Source organism: Oncorhynchus keta, chromosome 26, assembly GCF_023373465.1.
Source record: "Oncorhynchus keta strain PuntledgeMale-10-30-2019 chromosome 26, Oket_V2, whole genome shotgun sequence".
Lineage (NCBI taxonomy): Eukaryota > Metazoa > Chordata > Actinopteri > Salmoniformes > Salmonidae > Oncorhynchus > Oncorhynchus keta.
The window spans coordinates 11,969,683-11,975,811 of record NC_068446.1 but is presented as its reverse complement, the minus strand read 5'-3'; the positions used below and the strand labels follow the sequence as shown (position 1 = coordinate 11,975,811).

General features: G+C 41.1%; 1 pseudogene; it reads left to right on the top strand.

Moving 5' to 3' along the window:
- The first annotated feature begins 1,736 nt into the window (after positions 1-1,736).
- On the top strand, positions 1,737-3,765 carry LOC127912232 (general transcription factor II-I repeat domain-containing protein 2-like; annotated as a pseudogene).
- Positions 3,766-6,129: the final 2,364 nt, after the last annotated feature.

Here is a 6,129-nt window from a genome sequence, read left to right as displayed (position 1 = left end):
CAGCTTGTCTAGGACCCAATTATATCTCCGTTCTAATCAATGATGTCTTGCTAAGCCTTCCAGACAAAGCTACTGATGAAGCTAGACATTATACATGAGATCCAGCAAGAGCAATTGAGGCTCCTAAATGCTACAAGGCCATTGACCACAGCTGAGGACCTCGACATTCTGCCATCACCGTTAGACTCTGTGGCTGACCTGAAGCTACTGTGTAAACGGATCTCAACAGAGGAGAATTTTTGCAAACAATTTTTATGTTTTCACTGCAAGTACTTCTTCAACACAGAAAGATTAACACCGGCTGATAAAGTGTTATAGGGCTACTACCAGAGGTGTGGAGTCGTCACATGACTTGGACTCAAGTCACAAATATGATGACTTGCAACTCGACTTTGACTTTAACACCAATGACTTGTGACTTGACTTGGATTTGATACCCTCCCCAAGTCCAAATATTAAAAACGATGCTATTAAAGAGGTGTGCAGCGCATCAACTCTTCATTTAACATTACTCTTCATTTCACATTATTGAATCGGACAGCAGCCAATCAAATTGTGCCAGCTGAGAAAAATGTGTGCGTGGCAGTGCGAAGGAATGTCAGTGGGTGAATTCAGATGGAGCCCTTGGAAAGATGATATCCAAAATGTGTATTTTCGGATATAAAGACTACACTGTATCAACAAAAAAATGGATTGCAACTTGCAAAACATGCGGGAAGAAAATTACAGACGAAGGCGCAACAACTTCCAAATTTGTTCAACATTTGAAGCTGCACAAAGAACGGTAAGTCGTGTCTAATATAGCCAACATCTATATATTGTATTACTTTACTAGTGTATAATGTAGTGTATAATGTGTATAATGTATAACGTAATGTTAAATCAATGAGCCTCCACACAGTCAGTCAATGCGGGAACGTGATCATTGCACCCAAGATTGAGATACAACTGGCTAGGCAGTTGGAAGCCTAAATCCTGCCTGATGTTACTGCTGTTCCTAAAACCATTGACATACATTAGCCTACTGTAACCACACACAGAGAGTGTGTGTGTGTGTGTTAAGATTGGGCGATTGTGTACAAGCCTACATCGCCCGATTGCGCCCCATAGCCATCCTTGATAGTCGATCACTATTGGGGGGGGGTGTCTCATGGCTACCCATGTATTTCCATGGAAATATAACGTTTATTTGGAAAGTAATAAATATATTGATGTTTTTAAAGGCATTCATGATTTGCATAAATGTAATATACTAACTGTTACTCTTGTTAAAAATATGAAATGGTATTACATTTGGTGAAGAGCACATTATGACTTGTTTAGGACTCAACTCAAAGTTTAGGACTTGAGAATTGACTTGATGGTCTTGACTTGAGACTTGATTCAGACTTGCCTGTCTTGACTTGGGACTTGAGTACTAAGACTTGAGACTTACTTGTGACTTGTAAAACAATGACTTGGTCCCACCTCTGGCTACTACTGTAGGTCACATCTTTTTCATTGTTTCTGTCAGACATACCAGTAATCAAATTCTCAATTACTCGACTAGACATCCTATCTCCGTATGTATGGGTCCAGCACAGTGGGGAAGACTGAGGAGGATGATAGGTCACATTGGGACCACCACACTGTTGTCCCAGTTCAGTTTGAAAGGGGGAAGAAAGTTGGCTTTCGAAGACCTGCCTCTTTTAAGAATTGTGACAAGTAGGTGCACATTTATACCAGATACCCTAGAACACATATGTCAGAGTCAAGGCCCGCGGGCCACATCCGGCCCGCGAGAAGGTTTTTTACGGCCCCTGGGATGATCTTGATTTATTATTAGAACCGGCCCGCAGACCGCAGCAAGCCGGCAGCCCGCAGATCTTTTACACGCACCAATACTACATTTCCCACAATGCAACGGTGACGCACCGAGCAGTAGGCTGCTTCATTTCAATATTTATTGGCACAGCAGTTGTCAGCATCACAGTAAAATTAACTTTCAGATACCCATCAAAAATGGCAAAACGGAAGGTGGACACTGAGAACCGGGGTTTCAAACAAGGTGGGAGTCGGAGTATTTGTTCACGGAGGTAGCTGGAAAACCTGTGTGTCTTCTGTGTGGAGAAAGTGTGGCGGTACTGAAAGAGTATAATCTGAGACGACATTATGAAACGAAACACGCGGACAAAAACAAGAATATGGACATGGAACAAAGGCTACAAAAGGCAGAGGAATTAAAACGAGGCCTCAAATCTCGACAGGCTCTGTTCAAAAAAGCCAAATCACAAGGCCAGGCTGCTGTCAAGGCCAGTTTTATTTTGGCAGAAGAGATCGCTAAATCAGCCCGGCCATTTACGGAGGGGGATTTCATCAAAAACTGCATGATTAAAGTTTGTGACGAAGTTTGCCCAGAAAAAAGGCAACTCTTTTAAATGTGAGTCTGAGCAGAAACACCATTGCCGAGAGAGTAGACCAGTTGTCCATCAATCTAAAAGAGCAGCTTGTGAAAAAGGGAAAAGATTTCATTGCATATTCCTTGGCTGTGGATGAGAGCAGACATTTCTGACATTGCCCAGTTGTCAATTTTCATCGGAGTGGACTCCAGCCTAAGCGTGACAGAGGAGTTTTTGGCTTTACGTCCTATGCATGGCACAACTACGGGGCATGATTTGTATGAAGAGGTGTCAAGATGTGTAAATGAGATGGAGCTGCCTTGGGAAAAACTTGTGGGTTTGACAACCACGGAGCACCTGCGATGTGTGGACACAGGAGCGGACTGGTGGCGAAGATTTGCTGACTTTGAAGCACAAAAAAGCAGGTTGGAACTGCTCGGTAACCCATTTGCTGTTGACGTGGAAAGCTCACCACCAAACCTCCAAATGGAGTTGATTGACCTCCAATGCAATGATGCACTGAGGGCAAAATATGCGGCAGTGGGTGCTGCGGAGTTCGCCCGTTTCCTCCCGACACAATGCCCCAGCTGCGCATCCAGGCTGCTCAAACGTTGTCTATGTTTGGCAGCACATACCTGTGTGAACAACTGTTTTCTTTGATGAACTTGAACAAAACATCACACAGAAGTCGACTTACTGCTGAACACCTCCACTCAATTCTGAGGATTTCCTCAGCTCAGAGCCTTACCCCGAACATTGATGAACTTGTGGAAAAGATGGGACACCACCAAGTATCACCCTCAACCTCAAACAAGTGAACATTACTGTGCAATCACATATTTAGAGTTTTTACTCAGTTCAAGTTTAAAAGTTAAAGTTTAATATTTGTTTTCACTGCATGTTACTTCTCCTTAAACAAAGTGTTGTTTTTGATTAATAGATTTTTGCACTTTATTTTATTGTATTTCAATCCAATTATATTTTAAAAATATTTCAGTTGAGTGGATGATAGAAAATTGCTATTATTGTTTTTTTCTTTGAAGTAAATTTAGCCCACTTTTGCTAAAATAGAAAATATAGGCTACTGATGGTGCCTTGAATACCGGTTTCTTTCATTTAATGTTCATGTTATGGGGATTTTTATATAAAGGAAATTTGTCTTTTGTGTCTGTTGAAAATTAAAGATTACTGACAGAGCCATAAGAAAATATTGCTTTATTTATCTGATCATATTGGAATATATTTGTTAGGTTTTCAGTAGGTTCAATTAGGTTCACTAGACTATATGCGTCATTTAAAAATTTTTCAATGAACATTCGAACAGTCCGGCCCTCGGCTTGTAGCTAAATTTTTTATTTGGCCCTCCGTCCATTTGACTTTGACACCCCTGCCCTAGAAGAACCTCAATTATTTATAGCTCTGAAGACAACGAGCATCTATTTACCCAGAATCCATTTGCCTCCTTGTCCTAGATTACAGTATAATTCCATATTGTGCTGCTTTACTACTAATTAAACTGAAAGATGTGTTTCAATGTCATTCAGAGGCCTGCAGCAGATGCCACAAAGAGACCAAAATCACTGAGTTTGAGACCGAAATCGGTGAATGCCTGAAGCATACGCCATTTAAGGAGGGGGGCAACAAATACAGATCAAAGGTAGGACAGGTGGAGTTCCACATCAGATATTTTGTCTTCATTAACAGTACGCAACAGTAGCGCAAGTGTTTTACTTACATGAAAATGTTGATCTTCATTGTAATTTCTCTGAGTAATTAATTTGTATGATCGACTCCATCGTAGCTCGCTAACACAACAGCTGGATGTTTAGCCTAGAAGCAAAACATTAGCGAAGTAACAGCAGTAGCTATGACATGCAAGTTATGCCTAACTATACATTTGTAACTATACAACCTATTAAGCTGTCAATGGGTCTACTTCATGGGTACAGCCATGTTTGTTTACTTCACCACTATCCCATTTTTTAAATTTAACTAGTCAAGTCAGTAATAAGAACAAATCTTATTTTCAATGACAGCCTAGGAACAGTGGGTTAACTACCTTGCTCAGGGGAAGAACGACATATTTCTACCTTGTCAGCTCGGGATTCAATCTTGCAACCTTTCGTTTACAAGTCCAACGCTCTAACCACTAGGCTACCTGCCGCCCATAATGCTAGGTAACCTTCTCCTTCTGTAACGTTACTTGTCAAAATGTACGCGTTCTGTCTCCAGAAAAGAAGAGAATCGCAGAAAAAAAAGAAAGACCTCTGTGTGCCCAAATGGTGTGAGAGAGCACGAGCTGACTGTGCCCCTCAAATAAATGTTACTAGTCCAATGAGTTTTAACACTCAGTTACTTTGTTTCAGACCACAGCACCTGAAATAATGGAAAGAGACGGAAGCCCAAGAGATGGAAGCCCAAGCGGCGGGAGCCCAAGCGGCGGGAGCCCAAGCGACGGGAGCCCAAGCGACAGAAGGAGCACAAGCACGGAGTTGACCCTAATGCTTTTTGACTAAAGAAGACATTTTGTAACTTCAGTGCTTATCTTTACAACAGGAGTTTCACCTACCTGGCTGGCATGAAAATTAATCATGGGAAAAACATCCTTCATTCGCTTTTTAAGTGCAAAGATGACATATTTTTTCCCGCTGCCCCTGTTTGGAGACAGGTGCATGATAATGGTCCATTTTAAATCTAAACTTATTTCACACATATATTATTTAGTATATGTAAAGGCAAGATTAAATCAAGAATAGTCTGATTGGTGACAATATTTTTTGCGACTTCATATACCTCATGTAGGTCTATATAGGTCTATATATTTTGACAAGGTTTGTATCACAACTAAAGTGGCCAAATAACTTCTTAAAATTACGCACATTAATCCGCTTTACGAGGGTTGTAGAGCCTAACTGGCATACATACAGTGTAAGTAGCGCGTGAGTTTCAAGTTTGGGGAAGATAATTTTCACCATAAAAATGCACCTTCATAATAAAAGCATTACATGCATAATCGCATTTGATAATGGTGTTTCCCGCTAATGGAACATTCACGCTTATAGCCTACTGCCATGTGAGCATTGCTGCTTACGTAATGTGAACAAATAGCATAATAGGTTATCAACATTTTAAGCTAAACGTTCTCTTTTTTTATGCTGGTGGTTGTACTGTATAATTTGGGATCTATCATATCCTTAACTGTCCCAGACTATGTTTGGAATATTAATTTCTTGCACAGATTAGAATAGGTCAACTTTTGTACTCTGGGGGATAGTAGATTGACATAGGCTAGTGCTTTTGCTGTTCGTTAGGCCTACTCATCTTGTTGGCTGATGAAAAGTAAATGTGGACAGTTCTTTCAATATCTTCCATATACACCTCAGAATTGGATAAGGATACCCGCAGTTGCATCCCCGATGTGTCTGTCTTCACTTGTAGCCTGTGAGAAAGACCCGATCACGTGATGGAGAGCCATTTGAATGAGAGGTGCTTCAGAGCGTGCAGCACTCAGGGATAAGGGCACAACACAGCACTTTGGGCCAAGGGCACAACAGCCACTGGTCGCAAATGGCATGGATTCTCTTAGGGTGCATTACGGCCACAGAAAGGGGATGCCGCCGTGAAATTTGAGGCATTATCAAGTGTGTAAGAATATTTTGAAGATAAATACACAACACAGAGGACTAAAGGTCAAGAGGACTAAAAGTCAATAGACTACTAACGATCAATGGAAATAGTGTTTTCTTCTGTA